The sequence below is a fragment of the Dermacentor silvarum genome, chromosome 9, assembly GCF_013339745.2.
Source record: "Dermacentor silvarum isolate Dsil-2018 chromosome 9, BIME_Dsil_1.4, whole genome shotgun sequence".
NCBI classification, from domain to species: Eukaryota; Metazoa; Arthropoda; class Arachnida; order Ixodida; family Ixodidae; genus Dermacentor; species Dermacentor silvarum.
In genome coordinates, this window is record NC_051162.1 from 114,901,751 (window position 1) to 114,928,020 (window position 26,270).

The window sequence follows — 26,270 nt, forward strand, 5'->3', positions numbered from 1 at the left end:
TGATTGGTGCGCGATAAAAGACCGCAGGTCCGATAGCCACTCTGAATATCTTCGGTTGTTAGGCGCCAGGTCTTTTTTTTTTACAGGAAAAGCGGGATCTGGAAACAGTGCCGTGATGAATCCACTGGTTCTACCAAAAACGGGGGTAGAGGGGAATCATGGACGCGATGGTCTGCATCACATACGAGAAGATGCGGAACGGCACCATCAGTACATGATAGCACAGTCGTAGGGGCATGGTCATCAAACCTGGGGGGAAGAAACAGACACATTGAGGCATCAGCACCAATCCTTGGCACCACGAGAAGTTTTATCCTAAAATAAAGTGCATCACAACCGCATGGCAGAATGAGTATTATATGTTGCGACAGGCTTCACAAGAATGAAGGCCGTGTCACGGTAATACCATTGCCACCAATACCTGGCGACCAGCTAATGAGCTAACAACAAGAACAGATAATATGCTTCACTTTGGGTGCCTTAGTTCAACATCCAATCATTGTTGCCCTCGCCCTGCCAAAGTCCCACAACCGAGATCAAACGGAAGAAGTGGATTGGATCAGGTCATGCAATGCCTATTACACTGGAGGCCGTATGTTACAAGAAAGGCTGACAAGCGAAGTAATGACACCGGGACAAAAAAAAAAAAAAGCGGCAGAGGATGTGCCCGGCATGTAACTGCACATCGTCTGGTGGAACGGAGCCTATCTGGAGCAGGAAGCACTTCTGATAGGACGCTGCGCGAAGATCTTGCAGTCGTCGTCTATTTCACAGAGACGATAGTATCCGAGACGATAGCAAAGGCAACATGAATACTTGTGCGTCTACAAGAGAAAGTACTGCAACGCGCCGTTTTCCTCATGCTTAGTAATTTGCGACTTTATTGAAGCACCCGGTGCTCCGTCGTCAACGTTGTTACTCTGGGACTTGCCTTTGCTGGGAGGAAATATGCACTGCTCCACAACGTGCCGTTCATGCCACTTTTCAGCCCACGCATAAGACGAGATAAAACAAGCGCTCTCTACGCGCATGTAACGCAGAATAAACAGCACGCGGAAAAGCAATCGGGGCGCACAATTTCCCCGAAAAAAAATTACTGTACGGTATTCTTGCGCATTGCGTTTAGGTAATGATCAGCAGTATTGTTACTACGTGGACATGTCCGATGTCCAAGCTTTTATTACGCTGTATATTTTTGAAAATTTCTGTGCTCAGCAAGGCAAACATCTGCGCAGTTATCGTGAACTGTTGCGCTTATAACGCGGTGGCCATGAAATATTTAATTATCAATGTCACGAAGCTATTTAAATCCTCAAGGACGAAGCGTAGGGAAATACGCATCGTTATCATTCCCCGGTTAATCAAACGTCCATAATTACAGCTTTGCAAGCACGAGTTTCCTGTAATAACGTCTCGCACGAAACTGCTTGGCGATGCTTTATCAGCAAGTGTTACTTCTAGAGGAAATCGGGAAAAGTTCTTCGATTATCTCCAGAACTTAATTCTGACCAAGCAACATCATCTATAGATGGCTTGCACTGACGTCATTGTAGCCGCCATGTTGGTGCATCGACACGATGATAAGGTGGGTGCGTGACGTCGCATGAAAGCTATCAATATCGACCATCGGCAGCGCAGCTAAGACAAAAACAGTGACACGGTTTCGAATGCAAAGCGCCCCCACTTGCACATCTCTCTGTTTCAGGCTAGTGCTAAGCAGCTCTGCACAATCTATCTCGGAACAATTTGTAACTGAATAAACTAAATGTTCGGCTGCAGCGGAAAATCATTAGCACAAGTGACCGATCACCCGATCAGATAAACTGTGGCACACGACGCTGTTGGGCCTTAGCACGCCGAAAACGAGAGTGCCAGGCAACCCCCTCTGTGAAAGATGAATCATGTGGCACCTTAGAAACCACCAGTGGGCACGGGAACAAGAACGCCGCGTACCGCAATTTTCCTGCTCCGGTCATCGGCGGCCACTTTCCGCTGCAGCTGTAGTTACAGGAGACAACGCAACAAAGCAAGGTAAAGAAGAGCATTAAACAGCGCGAGAGAGGACACAGCAAATCAGTCAAAGGACAGAGCGCTCTTCCGTGTCGCGATGTGTGAATCTCATTCACAAGATTTACGAACCGGCCCGAATGAACACACTGTTAATGTACAAGGGGACAAGAATATTAGCGATGCCACTGCCACACTGTCGTAGATGTTAATTCAAATAAAACTGCGGTTTCATTACGACAGATGACTTTCGCACTCTTCAAGCCGCTACAGCTTTAGGTTAAAGAGAGTAAACCTACCCAGCAAGGATGCGCCAAGCGTCACCCAGATCGCAGTCTTGGAACCGCAGTGCCTTCTACGCCTCGACGGACCAGCTCGCCGCTCCTCTGCTCTCGCAGCCTTCCGGGTAGCGCGGGAATTATTGACCTTCGCCCTCATTCGCTGCATGGTGTACGAACTGTGCGGGTTATCGGAACGAAGTAGCCAAGTTCATGTGGCCGCGTGGCTTTTATAACCTGAAGGATGAGCATGCGCAGTTTGCACAACTCTAGCTTAGATCCGTGCGGCTCTGTGCAATGACTGGACCATGACGAAGCGTCCCTAATTGTGAGACATGCGAGATGAATGCGCAGACAAGAAAAGGGGGACCAAACGGCATACGTAGATACGACACGTGAGAAGCCAAAGCACTTCATAGAAGCAAAAAAACCACAAGCGCACTTCACTACATATTCAGTGGCGAATTACAAGAGCGCATAAGGCACGCCGAATAATGTGACAGCAAAATGCGGACGCAAACGGTACGAAAGCAGCAAAGCCACTTATTACGTTTCTTCTTTTTTTTCATTATTCAACTTCGCTTTATTGATACACGGAGGTTGAAAAATTAAATTTTGCGGTTTTTTGCTGATTACGATTATGAGGAACGCCACCGTGGGGGCTATACATTGTTTTGACCACCTGCAATTCCCTAACGTGTACCCAATGCACAATACACGAGTGCTTTCGGATTCCGCCGCCTTCAGAATGAAGCGACCTTGGCCGGAATTGACCATTGACCTCATGCTCAACAGCGTAAGGTCATAGCCGCTGGGACACCGCGGTGCGTCTAGAGCCACGACAGAAAGCTGTGACCACAGCTTGACAGAGGTTCGGCGCCTTAGCGAAATGCAGCAGAAGCAGCAATGCGGTAAGTACTACGCATAGTACATACAAATGGTTTTAATGTGTTTCACGAATTGCGATTAAAGTTCTTTCAAAATGGGACAGATGCAATGTTTAAATGATTTCTTCGAAATTGCTTTTACCACTTTACAGACATTTAGAAGCGACTCGGTGCAGTAATTAGGACAAGTCATTATGAAAATTCGACCCATTACTACTTAAACTAAAGAACCATGCAACTCGTCCCAAACAAAGACGAAGTGCGTCAACCGAGAAGCTCATAGCCGTTTACAGAACTGCAAAAACTTGACACTGCTCATTTTTACAGCGTATGCTAAGCACGAGGTCGCGGGATCGAATCCCGGCCACGGCGGCCGCATTTCGATGGGGGCGCAATGCGAAACCACCCGTGTACTTAGATTTAGGTGCACGTTAGAGAACCCCAGGTGGTCGAAATTTTCTGGAGTCCCGCACTACGGCGTGCCTCATAATCAGATCGTGGTTTTGGCACGTAAACTTAACAGCCGTAGAAGGCAGTTTTCACACCCTTTGTAGATGCCCGAGAGCGACGTCACTACTGGCACCCCACCATGGAAGAAGCATGAGGTGAGTGAAATTGCGGCTTCATAAGGATGCCCGTTTGATGCTGGCCCAACGGTGAGGCGCAAGCAATGACGTCACTCGTGGGCATCTACTAAGGGTGTGAAAATTGCACGATTCGGCGGTTCAGCTTCATTTTAAAGCGCAGCTCTTATTCGCCCATTCCTGCTTGGAGCTTCGGCGTCCCTCGGCTTAACCGAGCGAACGACCACAGCGAAGGATGAAGGAGCGAACGCGGAGCGCAGCGGGGGATGAAAGACGGCGATAGCGAAGCGAGCGCGAGGAAGACAGTGGAGGAGGGGGAGGATGCAGCGGAAGCATGAGGAGGATTACCATCCAAAACAGCGGAATTTCGATTATACACTGCCTTTAAAAACTACTAATACTTTCATTCCTTTGAGTGAAGGTGAATGGACCGCAATCATTTTTTTCCTATGAACGCTAATTTGCTTTCGGCGCTACAATTTTTGTCCTGGTTTGGCAAGCGGAGTGGGCATGTCGGAAGGCACCGGTTTGAGGAGCGGTAAGTTTACTAAACGGAGGACTGTAGGTCGGCAAGCCGTAACATGTTCCTTCACTACATTAGGCGTGAAGGAGGGAGAGAAGGTCCGAAGAAAAATTGTAGTACAGCATAAAACAATTCACATGTCAATGCTCATCGAAGCTGAAAACAACCAGTCAAGCTATTAGATATTTATATCGGTAAAGATTTGCGTCAAAACGGCACGCAAAAACAGAGAAACATATAACAGCGCTTGTGCTGCGCTTCTTTCTTGCTTCCGTCTGCTGTTCTCGCGGAGAACCTTCGTAAACGACAACGCTCAGCTTGAAGGCCTAGCATTAATCATTGTGAGTGCCGACAGAGAAGGTGCCGCATAGTGAACTGGTAAAGAGAACGCAAAATTAGCAGTTCAGCATAGATCACAGCCCAACTTTGACGAATAGGTGGTGGCCATAATTTTCTATCAGTAGGTTTACCTAAAGCACCACATACGAAGCTTACGATGCGTTCAAGAAACGTTGATGTGAATGTGATGCGAGAAATGTGGAGCTCTGATAATTTATTAATTGCAGGGCCAGCAGTGAACGCGAAACTCAAGGCAGGTCTTCGAATTCTCGCGCGAGCACATCTGTGAAGCCAGTGTGATACGTGACTAAGATAACGGTAGAAACAACACTACGGAGTGTAATGTGCACGCAATTTCCCAAATAGGCGGCTATCTTGTACGCGTTCGAAAAGCCGACGTTCGGTTTCGCCTCACGTGATTGGAACTAGATTGGCCTAGGCCGCCATATCGGCGCAGCCTGGACAATCGCGTGAGACGAAACTGAATATCGCGGCCTGGACAATCACGTGAGGCGAAACCGAACGTCGGCTTTTCGAACGCGTACAAGATAGCGTCCATAGTGTCTGAAACTGCTGCGCCGTGAATTTGACGCCCTCATATGATAACTCGCACATTAAGAAAGTTGCACCGTATGAGAGGCCTTTTTATCAGGAATCTTTATATGGACAAATATACAGGGTGTTTCAGCGAACATTTTCAAAATTCCTTAAAGGCTGCCTGTGGCAGATAGCACAATTCTAGTTCATGGGCTGCTCTACTCTAAGAGGCGGACATTACTTGCACAAGAAATTGAAATGCATAATCAAATAATTACCAAAAATTCACTAATTACGTTTTTAACTAATTACCTCACAGCTCATATTGCAATTTACAAATTGTAGCCGTGGAGTTCGCAATGCGGATCCACTTGGAACGAATTATCGGGATGACAGCACTTTCAAGATATTAATTCCCAAACTTTGCGGAGAAAGGCATTGGCATTCCAGTTAATTTCTTAACAAAACGTTGCTTTATGCATTGAAACACAAAATTGACTGGAACGCCATGCATTTTCCCGCAAAATTCGGGAATTATAATCTCGAAACTGGTGTCATCCTGAGAAATAATTTCAAGTGGGTCCGCTCTGCGAACTCCACGGCTACAATTCCACGGTGCAATGTGTCCTTTCACCTAGTTCCTCCCATTATCATCCCCCATTGTGACTCTCTTTATTCCCCTCCTCCCCTTCCCTTACGTAGAGTAGCAGGCCAGATGCTCCATATTCCGGCCGACCTCTCTACTTTTTCACATCAATAAACTACTTCTTCTTCGGTGTATTGGACGACTCTTGCACAGGACACTGCTTAGTGCACTTGAGAGTACTTCTGGCGGTATCTCTTATTATCGCCGCTTAAAGGCGCTAAAATGGCGCGTGATGGACGCTCTCGCAAAATAGCTAAAAATGCGGCAGGCTGCACATTCCAGTTTGTTGCTTTGATATTTGTCTGTTTATTGCAAGGTGCTACACAGGCTCCGGTGTTAATACGAAGCTTAGTTCTGATTCTTCTCATCAAACGCTCGTGAAACGCAGGAGTAATGCCGTTGGCAAGCAAATTTCGATTACATTTGATGGCAAAGAGTGGAGATCTTAGTGAATTGGTCGAGACAAATTTTGGCGTGTTTAGGTACTGTGTAAAGATTACAAGCGATGCCCCCCGCCCCGTAACATATTAAAGTAAATAAAAATAAGCAGTAATTTGCAACAAAACGCCTAAAGAAGTGAAGTTGTAAAAGTGTCATGACTACGAAATTTATTGTGGAAGAAATACATATGCACCAGCCCCAAGCAACAACATACAGAAGATACCGCGGTGGCTTGTCATTAACAATTTTCTAGGTTGATGCCAATACCGAAATCGGTTTCCAGGCCTCAACATAATATTTGGTTTTGCTTTAAAGGAACTTTTGAAGTGAAGTAACTCGCACAAGTTTTCGAGTGTGTGCGAGTACTCTTTTTTTTCAGCTATCTTATGATATGTCACTTCGTGATATCTGTTTAAAGTTTCGGTGTAATAAGAACGCTACCAGCAGTCCCTGCGAAGGGTGTCTCAAAGGGTGTTTTTTGTTGTTTCATAAGAAAGGTTAAATAAAGCATTGGGAAAGTTGGTTGGCAAGAGGGCCGGCGCAAGATACGTTTTTTTGTTGTTGTTTCTTCGTTTCCCGCAATTGCGCCGTTCACAATCAAGTATTCAGATAGCGTTGCCGGTACAGCTGCACTTATTAGCAATGTTTTCGGCGTTAACTATGATAATCAGGTGAAGGCAGACTTGTGTGAATTTCGCAGCAATTGAGTGTTGGTGGCCTAGTGGTAGAGCACCCGCCTCGGCTGCGGGAAGTTGTGGGTTCAATTCCCACCACTGCCGGGCACCCACTGGTTCAAATGGGTACAATCGTACCCCGGCCTGGCGTTCGGCTTCCTTCAAGGATGATCCGCTTGGGAAAGGAGCCTGCGCCTTGAATTCCGGTCGAAACACTCGTGAGCACGGAAAACAAGTGATGTTTGTCCTCGGGTTGAGGACAAACACCTCTTTCCAAGCGTTGAGGTCCCATAATGGCCCAGCACCAGGCCGGGAGCGCGCTTGTACCTATTTTACCGGTAGGTACCCGGCGGCAGCACTTGCCTCCCACAGCCGCGGCGGATGCTCGTCTACAAGGCCGTCTGTGGTTGGACAAGAGGCACCCAGAGGCCACTCCTGAAATCTCTATTGGGCCCTCTTTCGAGATGTGAACCACCTCGAGATTCGAGCACCAGGCCAGGGAACATCTCCACCCATTAGAAAAAAACCGGTAGGTTCCCGGCGGAACCGGGATTTGAACTCGGTACCTCCCACATACGAGGCGGCCGTATGTGGGAGGTACCGGAGGTATGCTCTACCGCCAGGCCACCGCTGCGGTCTTCAGCGTGACAATAAGCTAGCCAAAGGCTGTTGTTACCATTTATTCCTTGCTACCAGAACGGAGAGCAAGCAGTAGGCGCGAATTCTGACCTAAGCAGATGATCTGATCCATTTTTGCACTGCCATATGCCACGCGATCATAAGAGCTAGCTCTAGCCACCTCGATAGTCCACGGCATGGAACGTGCATATGCGAAGGACCTAACGAGTCGAATCTATAACACGAAGCTAAAGCTCTCTATCAACGTTTCACTCTGCTTATCCCCAGATGACTTTAGATTAAATTGAAGCACTGCACATATGTACCCTATTTGGCATTTGGTCGATGCGATATAGATTAGATTCAACTGCAGCGTGGTGAATCTCTTGCTCTGCGGTTTGACGATCAATCAGCATTTTGAGCAATAAAATAGTCCACTCTATCGAGCGACTGGCATCTCACATTTTTTTTACATCTCGAAGCAGTCTTCGTGACAGACGTCCGGCACAAGAAAAAGACCAAGAGAGACAGATGAATCCGTGAATGCGATCATCTGTATATGAACTAAAGAGTTATGTTCTCCTATTATCAGGCTAACATCACAGGTATTAGACACTGGAAATTACTAGACACCACTATTCGGCCTCCCACGAGCCTCCACCCCCCCCTCCCCCCCGTCCTCATTGCCTCAACACCCTCAATCCCGTTATTCTCAGCTTCGCCGCTCTTCACATGCATTCTAGGGACGATTGCAGCCGTAAAACTAGATAGTGCAGCTTATGCAGATCAAGTTGCAGTGTCCTTGTCGACCACAAATCTTATACTGATGCTACCCCCAAGGACCAAAGCACTCTTGAAATCCAAATCGATGGCGTTACTGTCACCACTCTCGTCGACACTTGAACACACTTATCCGTTACGAGTTCCATCTTAAGCAGCCACCTGAAGGACATCCGTCTACGAAGCCTACCATACGCCTTGGCGAGGGGGGCAGTACTGTTATCGTAGTAGGAATCACCATTGCCATTCGTCACGTGGTCGTTCTTTTTGCCGACACCGCCCGCTGTCGCCATGTTCTAACACGTGGCTTTGACTTTCCTTCGCCAGACTGTTCATTCAGTTGATACATTCCGCCTTGATCTTCCTCTTCTTTGTTCGCCGACCGCGTAAAACCACCACGTATGCGTGTCCGCCATTGGCACCTCAGGTTCTGGACGGCGCGTTTATAATCACCCTGATGCCTTGAACTCACCAGCACAACGCCATTGCCACTGGGCTACCATGGTGGGTTACATTTCTGTGCACTTTCCAGAATGAAACGCGGCAGGCCCGATACCAGTGAATATCGACTGTACATCTACAGGAGAAAACTACCCCTTTTCATAGACATTATCTCAGCTCGTAGATTGTTACTAAGACACGGCCAAACGTCTGACTGTTCAGAACACCAACCGTCAATCAAAATCTTCGAATAGCCGAAAGAAAAAAACAACGCTCGTTAGCTCAACTTCAACGGAGTCCTACTGCTGACATCAAAGTCCCGGCTGCGATTCCCTGCAGCAGCGGCAGCATTCTGATGGGCGCGAAATGAAAAGATGCAGGTGTGCTGTAAATAGCGAATAAATAAATAAAATAGAAAATGCACCCAGGCGTTTGAAGTTAATCCAGAGGCTTTCACAACACACTGAGCTGTTTGATGGGTGGAACATTGGTGTGCAGGGGGTCACTAAAGCGGCAATCACACGCACGCGATACTCAAGCGACAGCGACAAGCAGACCCTGTCGCGTCGTGGCGTGGAGCAACCACATGAACGCGACATCGCCGAATAAAGTAGCGATAAATTTACATTCTTGTCCAAACAAAGGCAATCGAACGCACGTAACGAAATTGCAAACGCACCATAAGGCCAACGTTTAAACCAAGGTGCAATACATCTAGTACATGCTGTTCATCGCCAATGGAAAAACGTTCTTTGCAGCCAGCGTAAACAGTGTGGCGCCAAATGGTGATCAAACCTCAACACTTCCGTGGCTCATGGTGGCGTCTCAGGCCTAACACTCACAAAAAACAAGCGATCTCTATAATAGCGACAAGACAGCGCCGATACTTTGGCCCCACTTTGAGATGAGACGAAGCAATAGCTGATTTTACTATTTATTTTTGCTGTCACGCAAGAACGAATTCAGATTGAAGCGAGTGGGTGAGGACGGACTGGTCGATGCCATATTGCGCAATCATGCTGTCTCCGGTGAAAGTCGCCACGTGGACTTGCACGCTTCAAGTGAAATTATCAGGCTGGCAAAAAAAAAAAAAAAAAAAAAAAACAGGCGACGCGACAAGCGATGAATCACCCTCCATGACGGCAAAACCTGTCGCCGTCTCTCGAAAAGCGCGTAGATGCTATTGGGCCTTAAAAACAAACAAAGGCTTTCTAAAATATGTTTTTAGAGCAATGCACATTTGCTTTTTTTTTAGGACGTCACAACTACTGGCAATGTAAAAGTAACATTATTTGGAAGTCGACTGAATAAAAGTTGTCGAGCATTTCCTTTTGCAAATAGTTCTCTTAGGTTCAACGTGTAGCACATGTGAAGACTTGGAATGAATGTGTGTGAAATGCTAAGCCCCAAACCACCCTGCGGTAAAAATGCTCCCGGGCAATGCAATGCGCAGAAGTACATTAGTACTACAGCAGTGGCGTTCTTGGCTCGATAGTACCAACCAATTTTTTTTTTTTTTTTTTGCTGTACAGCCTCGACGCCAGATAGCCAGTCAGATTGAAGATCGTGGACTTGGGTGCACAAAAGAATATTATCGCATATAATGATTCCCATGAAGTGACTTTATTGCTTGATGTGGTCGACAAGACAGCTCGAGGGGGTGACGTATGTCATGCCAATGGACGGTGAGGTTAAAAGCAATCATGATTAGTTCAGGCTAAAAACTGCTCCATTTTTTCCTTTTGAAGGTTGCAGGTTGGCGATTTCTTTCGGATGTCTTCGGTTGCTTTGAATTGAGGACCAATTCATGGGAAAAGCGGCGTCTTCAATGACGGCGCTGGGTTGCGGCTACCTACAGGTTCACCCATGAAAGGAGGCCGGAGGGCAGACTAGCCGCCGCAATCCGCAGCCCGAGCAAAATGATGCGGATAGGTAGCATCAGCAACGCGACGATGAAGCGCCCGATGACTCGGGCCATGTCTGTGGGAGAAAGTGTGCACATGAAATGCATCAGCACCAATCCACGCATGATAAGAAGTGCAATCAGTAATCAATAGAATAGCCACTGAGCGCCGCGCAACAGTAAGGCTTTCACATAGTGACTTGTGGGAACTGCGAAGCTACCGTCTGCGGCAGCTGCAAAGCAGGGTGGTCGAGCTCGCATTGATTAGCCTAAATTTCATCCTTGTCGCTTTTAACGGTTATGGAGCATAGCAAACGGGAAACTCAAGAAAGAACAGTGATAACTTATTAAATGTACACTAAACTTGCACGGTGGCAGGTTTCGAAAATATGACACCCAGAACACAAGCACGATAGTTGATTTGAAAATAAGGCAGGCCAACTTGGCCGAAGCAGGAGGGGCAGATACACGATAATAAAGACAATGATAGAGTGGGGCATACAATGGAACAATAGTCGAGTAATAAAGAATACGTTATGCCGGCGATCGCAGCTGCTGAAGCTTCGGTTACCGGCAATACAAATGTTTTAGGCAGTTTCACCAGTGGGACGGCGCATGCTCAGATGCAAGCTATCCAGAAGCAAGCGTTATCGGTAGCCGCCCAAAGCATGGTATTCTAGCGCTCTAGAGAAGTGTACTGACGAATGTATCGTGTTCAGAATAATGTTTCCGACACTTTTCAGCTTTCGCGAGCGCGCTTGCTACGTGCACTGAACACAGAAGGGCGAGCACGCCCCTTAGCTGTCCAGGGGCATCAAATTTTGCGGGAAAAACAAAAAAATGTCTACAGGGAATTCTGGTGCCTCAATCGTTCAGCTAGGGCGGGAAATTTTGTTAGCACGTGAATTCTTCCAACCTTCGTGCTTGGGACCCTAAACATTCTTGCGAGCGTTGATAACGCTTTAAACTTTAAAGTCTTCCAGTTATTTAAACATAGCAACGCGAATATCTGCGTGTGGGCAGAATCATGCCAAACTGTTGCATTCAAAATGCAACATTCCTTGAATACGATGAAATTGCGAAGCCACAAAGGCGTTTGTAGTATTAAACATTAAGCATACGCAAATGCGTGCTGCCATGCCGAGTTTAGCATGGTGATCGGACCGCCATACTTACAGCCTGGTAATCACTAACGCCAGAGTCCCCTTGAGCAATTTTGGTAAGAAACTCCTTCAGGGAGCCTCAACAGCAAGTCACAGCGCTATGAGAAGATTTTTTTTTACCTTTGAACCGAGCAAAGCACTAACATTTTCTTGAAAGCTTAACAGTGGGTAGCCTATTCGGTGGGCACTGGCGTCGCTGGTAAGACAAAAACGAAGAGTCGCAGCACAGTTTCTTAGCTTTAGCACGCCCCACTGCTACTTTAGACAAAGGCTAAGCAGCCGTGCGTATCGCACGCTCTGGTCCTTATATTTGGGCCTCTTCGGAAGCAAATGAACTGGAGGAGAAAACGCAACAAAGTAGAATGTAACGTACGTATCCTAAAGCGCGCCATTCAGTCCGCCGTAGTCGTTGAATCTTCAAATAAAACTGCCGAATCAACTTTCACTGTTACCGACGACCTTGACGCTCCATACGGCGGTGCAGAACTAGCATGAATGAAGTAAACTTACAAAGGATAGGAGACGCCATGAATCGCCTTACCTGCAAAGCCGGAGCGTGACATCTCACGTCTAGCCAAGGCCTTTCGCCGCTCCCTTACTCTCACGGTCGTGAGCTTGGCCGAGTAACTAATAAACGCCATAATGTATGAAGGGTGCGGTCAACGAGAAGCAAGTAGCCAAGTGCTTCCCGGCGAGGGGTTTTTATACCTTGAAGGGGGAGCGTGCGCAGTGAGCACATCTCCGGCTTGGCTCAGTGCAGTTCCGCGCAATGACGAGTATAGTAAATCCTGCCAAACGGTGGAGCATACGATATGATTAGGTAGACAAGATAAGGAACAAACTGGAAACCTTATGCTTATCCCGCGTACTGTGGGAATCAATGTGGGCGCAGCTTTCTGTGCTGGTCGTTTTCACTGACGATAATTGGCGATGATATCGATGGCGAATATTTATATTTCCTCGGCGTTTAGTCGAATACCAGAGTGGTTAGTTGGAGTTAAAGATTATCTTGCGTGCACCACTGCCGTTTGTCTGCGTAGCACAATGAACACAAACTGAGACGTGTTTGCTTGAGGCGTTGTTTTCGCCGTTGTTCATAACCTCTGAGAGGGTTGAGCATTGTCGTTGCTTCACGTGGCACGTCGCATGGTGGCAGAAGTGTTACACTTTAATTGAATTACGTGGCTTTACGCACCCAAACTACAATCGGACTAGAGGCACACCGTAGTGGTGTACCTGGGATTAATTTTCATACCCTGGTGTTCTTTAACGGGCGCCTCAATTCAATTGCACGATCGTTTTTTACAGCGTAAGTTGTTTACCTCTAGCCGCCATATGCATCCCCCAGCATGCATTCCTAGGGGTACCCTGGTCGGCTTACGTCCATATCACGGCGCATGGACAGGAATGTGGGGTCCGATCCCGGAGATAGTGCAATACCGGGCCTACCGCGACGGAGGTGAAGCAGGCTTGAAGCACTCCGCCAACTTCCAAAAATAAGTTTAATATCTTGGGTCCACATAGAACCATATAAATTCGGCGTTGTAAGAGAAACACTATTATATACAGGTTGTTTCAGAAAACACTTTCAAAATTTTTATAGGTTCCCTGTGGCAGATAGCACAATTCTAGTTCATGAGCTGGTCTACTTGAAGAGGCGGACATCACTTGCACAAGAATTGAAATGCATAATCGACAAATAACAAAAAACAATAGTTACCTTTTAACTAATTAGCTTATGTCCATTATTGCAATCTACAATTTCTAGCCGTAGGGTTCGCAAGGCGGATCCACTTGGAATGAATTCTCAGGATGACACCAGTTTCGAGATATTAATTCTTGAACTTTGCGGAGAAATGTATTGGCGTTCCAGTTACTTTCTTAACAAAACGTCGTTTGATGTATTGAAACACAAAAGTAACTTGGTATGGAACGTGGTATGGATACGGAGAGAAGGGAAGCGCAGTCGAGGACGGCAGATAACTAGGTGGGATGATGAAGTTGGGAAATTTGCAGGCGCAAATTGGAATCAGCTAGCGGCAAGACAGGGGTAATTGGAGATCGCAGGGAGAGGCCTTCGTCCTGCAGTGGACATAAACATAGGCTCATGATGATGATAATGCAGCCCACCGTGTATGCAGCATAAACAGATTCGCTGGTAATCCGTCCCCATATGAACGTTGCGGCACCACGAACTTTCTGTATTTCACTCCCGTCCAAATGCGGCGGCCACTGTCGGGATCAAGCCCGAGAGCACAGAATTGGTTATATGACGTGCGACTGCTTCCGTAGTGTCGCCTAGACCCTACGTGCTTTAATGCGCCTCTGCATCTTAACGCCCTGCGTCAGTTGTCTGCTTGACAAATTTGCATGGTGTTTATTTTTCAGAAATAGCAGAAATGTACCATACCGTACTTTCAGTTTGCCCACAACCGCTGTCGTGCCTATAGTGGTAGTGCTTCCTTGCCTTCTCACGTCACACTTCCCTCTCCCGCCCTCCCACCCCCCTCCTTTTGTATGGGAAGTGCGAGCGAAGAGTGGCAAGGCTGTCATGCACTCATTTCGCGACAGCGTCTGTTCTACTCATTCTCGGCGTTTTCTCCCTACCTCCTCTCTACCATTCCCTCTAGGTCTCCTCTGGACTTGTAAATTAGTATAAAGGTAAGAGCTGCAGTTTCTGCAGTGCTTTAGCTCAGGGTCACGGATAATTACAGCAGTCAAAAGGGTAATGTCACTACCCAAAACGTTGGGGAGTGATTCAGCCTCTAGGTCACGTCGATAACAGACATTGTTTTCCTTGAGAACGTGGGCGGTGAGAACCGGGATGTGTGACTATGAACCATATATTTCAATTCTGAGAGCCGAATCGTCTGCAACAACGGCGTTTCCGTCTTTCACCCGAAGCCAAATCTTCTGGAAAGGGGTAGTATAAATATTTTAGGTCTAACGAGCAGGCAAAAAAAAAAAAAAAAACTTTGTAAACCGTTGTTCAACGTGTGTAAGATAGCAGCCAAATATAAGAACCACGATGTTAGTGACATAATTGAAGCAGATTGCATTAGAAGGGCGGGTGCGTCGTGTGTCAGCGCACCTTCTGTTTTTCTGTCGCCCAAATGAACTAACTTTCTGAGCATGGCCACCTGGTGTCGGCATTTCGTTCTTGTGACGTCATGAAGGGAAAGTGTTCATATTATGGAATTTTGTGAATAAACGACCAGTTGGAAGTAAGCTCTTGTGTTGTCCACACCTACCTCTGTCCGTGTTTGTGCGCACTTGACCGTTTTCTGCTATGCAAAACCAGCTCGCCCAAAAAGTCAGTGCTCTTGCCGTACCGTCGTGGTCAAGCCGTCTTGGTCAAACCATCATCGTAACTCTCACTTCTTCATCCGGTCGTCGTCAGACCGTCGTTGTCCCGCTATCGTCGTAAAGCAGTGTTGTCATCTCATTGCCCTCATGTCACCGTCGTCACGTCGTCGTCGTTAAAGCATCGTCTACCATCGCCTTTCTCGTTCAATCGACATCATTTCTTCGTCATTCCATCATCACTGCCTTAACAAGATTATATGCTCCTGAGAGACGAAATTGAAACTTATTGTAGAAAGATAGCACGTTAAATTGTTACGGCACTCTCAGGCATGCCACTTTTTTATTGAGTTTTCAGGCCTCTGGGACCTTGATTTTGAAAACTGAACAGTCGAAAATATTATGCCCGTACTCCATTGATTCTATTAAGAATATTTCGTATGATAGATGTGCAATTGGTGGTGGGGGTATGTTTTATTTATTATGATAGTGATTGCTACAGTTGTTGCATCCCCATGTCATATCTCCATAGCATACGCGTGAATCACGCAACCTTATGACCACGTCACCATATATACGAACTGAAAATGTTACTGCCAACCACAGTTTCTAAGCATAGCACCACACCTTATGCCTCATTTTCTTCATTGCACCTCTGTTGAAACCACGTAGCAACCACCATTCTCACAAGTATTCTGGCCACAACTTCTTTGCAATGGCTGTCCATCAAGTGGCCACGCCCGACTAGGATGTGTCTGCTGCTGATGGGGCGCTATCCCTCTTATGTATTTAAATCTGCATACCCCCTTTTTCACCTTAGCACATTATTTCTGGGAAATTGGTCAAGAACGGGCACATATCAATATCACATACTCAGTGTCAAAGTTTTCTCTTCAGGCACATATCCAGTGGCCCGTACCTAGTGGCCCGTGTTGTCTTCTAGGCCACACAGCAGCCAGTGGCAAGTTGTCTATTCATGAACATACCTAGTGGCCGATGTAGTCGCTTGACAAGATAGCAACAAGAACAAGTGGTCCAAGCTAGTGGACAACTTGTGTCACTGGGAATGTGGCAGTCGTCAGATACATACCGCAATGACGGTGAAGTTCTTAAACATTGGTAATCGCATCAAAAATAAACTACGTATCGAGTGGCTCGGTTGTGTGCGTATAGCTTGCATGCGCATGTTGGTATTGTTTAATCTGTGTGTATGTGCAGTTATTCTTACGATATGCTTATTTATATCAAACACACAGAACGTTTGTGATATCTTTGCTTCCATGAAACGCGGTGCTTCTCAGGTGCTTGGGTATCGACATATGTCATCTTCGCTGACTTTCTGTTTTATCGTGATGTTCAGCCCGGGTATTAGTTGCGATAACGCCCTTTAGTGATTTTGTTGGTTTATGATTTGAAAAACCGACAGCACTGTGGACAAATAGACAGTGTACGAAGGCTTCTGCCTAAAATATACGTCCCGTTACATGTGCCCATGATCAGCCAAGCTAATCCCAGCCAAGCCAGCCCTATCCTACACCTATCAGATTGGTAATCCTATTAATTAGCCTGATCATTTTGCGGTGCCGACGGTGCATCTCTGCATCGCTCGCCGCTTCCTTGTGCTGCAGTGCAACTTTATTTGGGCGAATTCGTTCATCTTGAGCATAACTTGAAGGAGCGCGAAGAAGGCGAGCACAGGAACTGAAAACAAACACATCAGCGCTCATCCTGTTGTGATTGTTTTCAGTTCCTGTCCTCATCTTCTTCGCGCTGCTTCAAGCAATATTCTGCTGCACTAGCTGCTAACGAGAACATATATGCTCTACGCAACGCGTGATATGCCCAGATTGATCTGTTCTTAATTTGAACACTAATATCCACCCAGTTTGCTCCATTTGACATTCGTAGTTCATTGTAGCTGCAGCTGTCGCAATAGTGAAGCGATGGATTTGACGCTTTCTGTGCATCTTCTCTTCCCTTTGCACGTGCTAGCTGCTCCTTACCAGCCGATTATTGAACTTATTGGGCCACTGAGTTTGTACAACCGGGCATGTACCAGAGGGTGTGCAAACATTTTAGACGATTCCCCAGATTCATTTCGTGTCACTGGGTAGGTGCCGGAATAGACCAGACAGAAAGCGGCACGCGACGGAATCGGCAACGAAACCGGTTAAGTGTGGGGAAAGAAATAAAGGTAACAAAACATTACCAAAGCGTGCATGAGCGTTGAGCTGCAGAGCACTGAGGAATTCCACAATAAAAAAAAATTAGGACGGCTACAGACACAGTAAAAAACGGCAAAGCTTGCACTAGGCCGCGCAAAGCTAGAGACACAGCGAAGCTGGCCGAACGAAGCTCAACTCAGGCGTAGCCAAGGCCGAACCTAGCTGCTACCAAGTTCAACCTAGATACAACCAAGTTCAACTTAGCTACTAACTGGAGACGCAATCTATCGGCCAGCTTCGTTGTGACTCGAGCTTTGCGCGGCCTAGTGCAAGCTTTGCCTCCCCATTACGACGACAGAAGAGACGTGAAATTGAATGCTGGAATGATTAGCGGCCACGCAGCCAGCTGTGGAAGACGATGACGACGACGAACACGGGAGCAGTGGCACGAGCGCGTGCCGAGCACGAGTACGACCGAGGGGGGCCTACGAGCCAGCTGCGGAACAAGACAACGGCGCTCGAGCCAATGCTGATGATGATAGTTTCATGCAATGATAGTTTCCTTTTGCAAATAGTTCTTATGTTCATCGTTTAGCACATGTGAAGACTTGGAGTGAATGTGTGTGAAATGCTAAGCCCCAAACCACCCTACGGTAAAATGCTTGCGGGCAATGCAATGCGGAGAACTACAGGCGCCCCCAGAACAATTCGGAACGCCACACACGCGGCCGGTCGCCGGCGGAGCACGCCCGTGGGAAAAGTAGTGCCATGGCCTGCGCATGCGCGGTCTCCCTAGCGAGCAAGCGTGGCTCCCTATAGTGCATCTAATTTGCGTTGAGTTGCTCCAAAACGGCAGCCCTAGGTGCTCCTTAACGTTTTCTCAAGGGGGGCTGGTGTCTGTGACAAGTTGTGTCTGCGCAATCACGCGCGTTGGAGCATAAGCGCTCGTGTGTGCATGTTCCTCTGCTTGGGCGCCTTTTTTCATTTTTTCATGTGGGCCGTATTTATCATTTGCTCAAATGCCGATTTATTTATGATTGCTCAGACTGCAGATTTCGTCATTGATTGACGCACAATATATGCGAACCACGTAACGTGGTACGCAAATAAATCACTGGAGTCGTGAAGAGTTTATTAGAGTGATCTTTGTATGAAGTCACTTCCTGTGCGTGACATTGACCTTGATGAACGTGCCGCCTTATTTCATGTCAGTAAACTGTTTTATTGCCACTATCCCAGACACACCTGTTAAGCGTGCGGTCATGTAATAGTCGAAATTTTCCTCGTATTACGAAGTTAGTATAATAACACGGATCGGGAGATAATCAGGACAGGCTAACACAGTTGAAAATAAGGCAGCGATGCCGTTGTAGCCAAGCCGCCTCAGCTCGCACGTAATCACGCAAAGCATTGCTTTCTCCCCGACGGGATGCAGATCATGGCGAGAATAAGCTGTAAGGAATCCACAAGCCTTTATTTATAGATTACGGTGCATACTGTGCTACAGACATTCATCCGCCCAGCCCCATTGCACAATGCTAAAGGGCACCTAGCGCTACCCTTTTGAAGCAAGACAACGCCAATCTGTATGCACTAGGGAGCTAAACTTTCTCGCTAGAGAGACCGAGCATGCGCAGATCTTACCTGTGTGTATCCGCCGGCGCGCTGCGCCGACGAGCAACTGCATGTCCGGCGTTCCGAATTATTCTGGGAGCACCTGCACATTATTACTACTAGCAGTGGCATTCTTGGCTCGATAGTATCAACGGATACTTTTGTTTTTGCTATACAGCCTCGAAGCCAGATAGCCAGTCAGATCGAATAACGTGGACTTGGGTGCACAAAGAACATTATCGCATATAATGATCCCATGAAATGACTTTATTGCTTGATGTGGTCGACGAGACAGCTCGAGGAGGTGATGTACATCATGCCAATGGACGGTGAGGTTAAAAATCGTAATTAGTTCAGGCTAAAAGCTGCTCCATTTTGTCCTTTTGAAGGTTGCAGGTTGTCGATTCCTTTCGGATGTCTTCGGTTGCTTTGAATTCAGGACCATTTCATGGGAAAAGCGGCGTCTTCAATGACGGCGCTGGGTTGCGGCTACCTACAGGTTCACCCATGAAAGGAGGCCGGAGGGCAGACTAGCCGCCGCAATTCGCAGCCCGAGCAAAATGATGCGGATAGGTAGCATCAGCAACGCGACGACGAAGCGCCCGAGGACACGGGCCATGTCTGCGGGAATAAGTGGGCACATGAAATGCATCAGCAACAATTCTCGCATGACAAGTGCAATCAGTAATCAATAGAATAGCCACTGAGTGCAGCGCAACAGGGTAGCTTTAGTCAGGTTTTCATATAATTACTAGAGGGAACTGCGGAGCTACCGTCGGCGGCAGCTGCAAGGCAGCGTGGTCCAGCTCGCATTGATTAGCCTGAATTTCAACCGTGTTGCTTGAAACGGCTATGAAGCATGGCAAACGGGAAACTCGAGAACGTACTGAGATAACCTATTGCACGGTGGCAGGTTCCGAAAACATGACACGCAAAATAGAAGCCCGATATTTTATTTGGAAATACTGCAGACCTACCTGGCCGAAGTAGGAGGGGCAGATACATGATAATAAAGGCAATGATAGAGTGGGGCATACAAGGGAACAATAGTCAAGTAATAAAGAATAAGGTATAAACACATCAAGATTCATACCATTACACCATTACGGCGCCTGATGCAATTAGCGATTATGCGCCATCGCAGACTCCTAATGCCTTCCGCAGTTACAAAAACAGGAGATTACTTTTAAGTTTTGGTCAATCCAAGCAGAAATAATGCGTAATAAACCAAGCCACATGAACGTCTGACGCCGCAAGCACGAGGATCAGACAAATCCATAACTAACCGTTCCCAAGGCGGCTGAATGGTCGCAGCGTTAGAGTTCGTTGAAGTACTTATTGTAATAAGCTTTGGTAGTCCTCGATACAAGAGCTTTAAAAAAAATGTCGGCGTGGTCGTAAATACCGTAAACCTTCGTATATATGCCGTAGGAAGTCAAGCATTCACAGGAGTGAATGAAGTGCGTACGCTTCAGGTGGCGCTCCTTGCGAATGTAGCCGGAAGCTTTCAAGCAGCGTTCTAGGGCAGTATACGCCAATGTGGCCACAGTGAGCCCATATGAGGAAGGAGAGAACTCGGCTAATTAAGCGAACGAGTAACCAAAGAGTGCAGCATGTATGGCGTGTAGACAGATTCTTCGAAATGGTAGCACGTGACTATCAAAGTTACATTGACTGCACTTCGATGATAGTATAATGGTGATGAAAACTTCGTGACAAGCTAATGAACAATATCAAACTAAGTGCTCCACTTTGATGGGATTATGGCCGGAAAAATTAGCGAGCGAGCGCCGGCTACCAGTGGACCAGCCGAGATTAAACGAAATAACTGGATTTGGGTTAGTCATGTGATGCACGAGTGGTGGTGCGTTTGTTTAAATAGGTTAGAATCGAACGAAAACGCAAGGACACGGGCTAGGCAAAAATCGGAGCGTTCGCACAGCAACACCACAAATGTCATCTGAAGCAAGTTAACCTAGCTGGCGGAGATGGCACAGCTATTAGGATACTGAATGACCATGGCACTACCAGTCATCACATTTGTGGAGGCCATAGCGTGCATTCTGGAAAGGTACCAATGCCTCTCACTGACCATCACGACGACGAAGTACAGCGCGTGCCATAAAGGCCAGCCAATGTGACGCATGCGCAAAAGTGTGAATTGCAGTGCTTTTTGACTTGAGGGCTACAGCAAGTGTGCAACTTGCTGCTTTTGTTGGGAGGAAAGAAGCACTGTGCCGCCGCGTACAATTGCCGAGTGCTCTCGAAAGACTTGCTTTGAGGCGCACAGGCGTTTTCAACTGATGACATCTGCTTCGATACAGCTCGCATCTCAGTATGCGGAGCCACAGAGCCTGCATTTCTTTTTTTCGACTTACTGCTTACACAGACAGCTACGATCACCTGCGCTCGCTGGTGAAGGCGCTTCCGCATCGGAGAGCAAAAGCGAAGATAACGCGTCCCAGAACATTCAGGGGAGTGCTCTTTAAGACGTTCTTTGTCCCTTTGCCCAGTGGCCCTGGGCGTCTACGCCAGCGATCGCAGCTGTTGAAAGTTCGGTTATCGGCAATACAAATATTTTAGGCAGTTTCATCAGTGGGACGGTGCATGCTCAGATGCAAGCTATCTAGAAGCAAGCGTTATCGGTAGCCGCCCAAAGCATGGCATTCTAGCGCTTTAGATAAGTATACTGACGAAGGTATCATGTCCAGAATAATGTTCCCGACACTTTTCCGCTTTCTCGAGTGCACTTGCTACGTGCACCGAGCACAGAAGGGCGAGCACGGCACCTTAACATCAAGGGGCATCAAAAGGGGGACAAAAAATGTCTACAGGGAATTCTGGTGCCTCAATCGTTCAGCTAGGGCGGGAAATTTTGTTAGCACGTGAATTCTTCTGACCTTCGTGCTTGGAACCCCAAACATTCTTGCGAGCGCTTATAACGCCTTAAACTTTGAAGTCTTCAAGTTTTATAAACATAGCAACGCAAATACCTGCATGTGGGCGTAATCATGCCAAACCGTTGCATTGAAAATGCAGCTTCCTTGAATACCATGAAATTGCGAAGCCACGAAGGAGTTTGCAGTCTTAAACATTAAGGATACGCAAATGCGTGCACTGCCGAATTTAGCATGGTGATCGGACCGCCATACTCACAGCCTGGTATTCACTAACGCCCCGAGTCCCCTTGAGCAATTTTGCTAAGAAACTGCCTGAAGGGGCCTCAGCAGTAAGCCACAGCGCTACGGGAAGATTTTTTTTCCTTTGAACCGAGCAAAGCACTAACATTTTCTTGAAAGCTTAACAGTGGGCAGCCATTCGGTGGGCACTGGCGTCGCTGGTAAGACTAAAACGGAGTCGCAGCACGGTTTCCCAGCTTTAGCACGCTTACACGCCCCACTGCTACTTTAGACACAGGCTAAGCAGTCGTGCGCATCGCACGCTCTGCTCCATATATTTCGGTCTCTTCGAAAGCAAATGAACTTGAGGAGAAAACGCAACAAAGTAGAATGTAACAAACGTATCCTAAAGCGCGCCATTCACTGCGCCGTAGTCGTTGAATCTTCAAATAAAACTGCCGAATCAACTTTCACTGTTACCCACGACCTTGACGCTCCATACGAGGGGCAGCACTAGCATAAATGAAGTAAATTTACAAAGGATAGGAGACGCCATGAATCGCCTTACCTGCAAAGCCGGAGCGTGACCTCTCACGTCTAGCCAAGGCCTGTCGCCGCCCCGTTAATTTCACCTTCGTGCGCTGCGCCGAGTAACCAATAAGCGGCATGATGTATGAAGGGTGCGGTCAACGAAAAGCAAGTAGCTAAGTGCTTCCCAGCGAGGGGTTCTTATACCTTGAAGGGGGAGCGTGCGCAGTGAGCACATCTCTGCCTTATCTCAGTGCAGTTCCGCGCAATGACGAGTCCAGAAAATCCTGCCACACGGTGGAGCACAGGATTGATTAGGTAGGCAAGATAAGGAGCTAACTGGAAACATTAGCGTATCCCGCGCACTGTTGGAATCGATGTGGGCGAAGCTTTCTGTGCTGGTCGTTTCGACTGACAATAATCAGCGGTGATATTGACGGCGAATATTTATATTTCCTCGACCTTTATGTCGAATACGAGAGTGGTGAGTTGGTGTTAAACGTTACCTTGCGTGCATCACTGCAGTTTGTCGGCGTAGCACAAAGAACGCAAAGTGAGACGTGTTTGCTTGAGGCATTGTTTTCGCCATTGTTCATAGCCTCTGACAGAGTTGAGCATTCCTCACGTGGCACATTGCATAGTGGCTGAAGTGTTACACTTTCATTCAATTATGGGGCTGTACGCACCCAAACCACAATCGGATTACGAGGCACACCATTGTGGCGTACCTGGGATTAATTTTGACACCCTGGTGTGCTTACACGAGCACCTGAATTTCATTGCATGAGCTTTTTTTACGACGAAGCCGTTTACGTCTAGCCCCGTATGCATGCCCCAGCATGCGTTCCTAGGGGCAGGCGCGTAGCCAGGGGGGCTGATGGGGCTTCAGCCCCCCCCCCCCCCCCCCCCCGAAATTTTTCGTGCTGTCGTGCACCGTCGACCAAAACAACCACCGGCGCCGGGAATCATTCTGGATTTTGTCTACAATGTCTTTTTGACGCTCGAAAAGACATTTTGGCGCCAAAATTGCGAACTCGGGCTGGATTTCGTGGCAACAGCCATGCACCTGGAGTCGCATAACGTGAGGAGCCCCAGCCGAGCACAAAGTTTCAAGGGCTTTTCGATAGCGAGCGGGCGCGTCGCAGCATCTTGCAGCGGCCGCGGAATCTACGGAGCGCATTGATTTAAATTCCGAAACTTGATGGGTATGAAGTTCTCGTAAACTTTTGACGCGAAAGGTGCACTGACACTTCCAAAGGCGTGCTTCTGATTTTTAATTCTGGAACTTTGTGGGTTTCATGTTCTTATAAACTTGGGCCATCATGCGCGCACTCGAACGCGCGTATCCAAGCCGTTCCAGAAATGGAAGCACGCGCTCGCAATCTTCCACACACACGAAAATATCAAATATCACCGTGACTTTCAGCTGCCAGCTGGCATCTGATAGTTTTCTCCAAACATTTTCAGGAAGCACGCCCAATGTGATCGATCAGCTGGACCAAGGCAGGTAAAAGTAAAAAAGAGAAAACATAAGAAAGTTCACGGCCTATTAAATTTGAGACAGTTCTTTTTTGCGGGTGGCAAGGTCTGGCTCTCCGTGGCGATAGGACACTGGTCCTACGGATTTAAGCAAAGCCCCCGCTGAAAATACTGGTATTTCCAGAGCGCTTCTTCGCATGCGAGCTGATTGTGGAGATACATATCTGAAGAACCATTTGGAAAGTTGCCCCAGTAATGCCTCGTATTTAAACTAGATGTACAAAACCAAATTAAAGGAATTTGTGGTGAAATTATCAAAGAAAGCCTAGATGCAAAAGTGAACACTGCAGGCTGCTTCTCCGTACTTGCTGACGAAACGACGGATATTGATGGATTCAAACAGCTTACTGTTTGTGCGAGGTACCTAAACAAAGATGTCAACGATATCGAATGAAGAAAGGAAGGAAGGAAAGAAAATAAGAGGTGAAAGGCCGAGAGGTTAACCAGGTTAAGTGTCCGGTTGGCTACTCTACACACGGGGATGAGGTAAGGGCTGAAAAAAATAGAAAACAAGAGAAGCTTAAAAATAAATTAAAAAGAAACGTATCAGTCTGCACATTCTATAGTTTTTCACTAAGTCCTGTTTCTTTTAAAAAGCGTACTAGCGCTTTTAAAGCAGTTCGTTCCGACGTCGGCTGGGACCAGGGACCAAGAATTCTGGCTTCCGTGAGGGGACGGCTGTCTATCTTGTCGAGCGTGGTGCTGAGCAAACGATATCGAAGAAGAGAGTTCAGGTTTTATCACAGGAATAGATGCCCTCTCTCATTGAGACTGCAGGTTACATGTACATGTACATGTGTACAAACTGCTGCAGATTCTAGTCACCCTTCCAGTGCCACTGCCAGCGCAGAGAGAATTTCAAACATGAGATTACTAAAAAATCACTTGCGCTCTATAATGTCTGAGGAACGCATGGTTATGCTGGCGCTTCTATACGCCCAAAGAGACGTCGCCATCAACGTGTCCGAAGTTACTAAACGCTTCGCTAAACTTCCCCGCCGAGTGAAGTTTATCGTTTAGATAGCGAAGCTGCAAAAATAAATGCATGTAAAAATATCTGTTCCTTCACGTTCCTATAATTATAATAATAATTATAAAATAATAATTAATATAATAATTATTATTATAATTATGAAAACGTATGACTGTTCATTAGCTTTTAAAACCACAGAAATTTTCACCGTTTATTGTAACAGCATGGTTATCAAAATTATCATGAGAATACAAAAATTACGGGGACATCAATAACCAATTTTGACCGACCTTGCTCATTGAAAGCCCGGCACACGCGGCGTTTCCCAAAAACGCACTCGGATGTTGGGTAAATCAACTTGCAGCATCATCTGTGGCTTTCGTTTGTCCTTTTCTTTCCTGTTTAGCTACGTGCTTTTACTTCTTTTTTGAAATGAAGCAATACCCTTCTTTTATTTTGGGTGCAGAATAATCGTTGCCGCTGTGCAGGCAGTTAAAATACGCATTTTCGTATTGATTTCTGCATTCTTTTTCTATTATTCTAGCCTCATGGTGCTGTCGCGACCGCAGCATGGCCCAAATGCATATCACGAATTCTGATATCATAGTTTTGTTCCTGCCTGGATCGTCTGTCTTTATACTCGTATGCATGAAGTTTACTATCTGTGACTGCGCAACATGTTTATTTGTCTTGTTTGACGCATTATATACAGTGACGTTTCCTTAGATACGTAGATTTATTACAGATTTATTCGTATATTTAAATATCTTGTTGCGAGGTTTTGTGTATACAAGCAGTGAACTTGTTTTCCAGCGACACCTTCTTGCCCTTTATCTTCGCATTTGTATATTCCATTCTATCTTCGCATTTCTAATGTACATTTTGCAGAACTACTGCTTTTTATATGTACTCACTGTTGCGACTATAATTTCGGTGCAATATACGACCGCTAACAGCTGCTCCTGCGCAATCCATTGCAACGAAGGACAGCGTCATTGAGGTTTTTCACTGGCCCTTGCATATGTACAAAAATGTAAACAAGGTTCTTGAATGACAAAGATTCATCAAAATATTTGTCCTCAACTTGTTCATTTTATGGCCTTTACGTTTTTCATATCAGCTGCATGCACTGCTTTGCTCGTTTCGAACTGATATAGTTCTAAAGTTCGCGTGATATGTTCTTTACTTATTAAATAGACAAAAAAAAA

The 26,270-nt window shown here is 46.8% G+C and overlaps 2 long non-coding RNA genes and 1 other non-coding gene across 3 annotated transcripts; all 3 read right to left on the minus strand.

Annotated features, from left to right (window-relative positions):
* Positions 1–18: 18 nt before the first annotated feature.
* LOC119464944 (uncharacterized) lies at positions 19–2,512 on the minus strand. Its single transcript, XR_005194668.2, has 2 exons — positions 2,307–2,512; positions 19–249 (listed from the first exon to the last, which is right to left on the minus strand). It is a non-coding gene; the product is annotated as an uncharacterized LOC119464944 (long non-coding RNA).
* Positions 2,513–10,362: 7,850 nt separating this feature from the next.
* On the minus strand, positions 10,363–22,808 carry LOC119464945 (uncharacterized). The gene is made up of 2 exons (XR_007463212.1): positions 22,591–22,808; positions 10,363–10,735 (listed from the first exon to the last, which is right to left on the minus strand). It is a non-coding gene; the product is annotated as an uncharacterized LOC119464945 (long non-coding RNA).
* Positions 13,228–13,418, minus strand: LOC119465402 (U2 spliceosomal RNA). The gene has a single exon (XR_005194847.1). It is a non-coding gene; the product is annotated as a U2 spliceosomal RNA (small nuclear RNA).
* Positions 22,809–26,270: the final 3,462 nt, after the last annotated feature.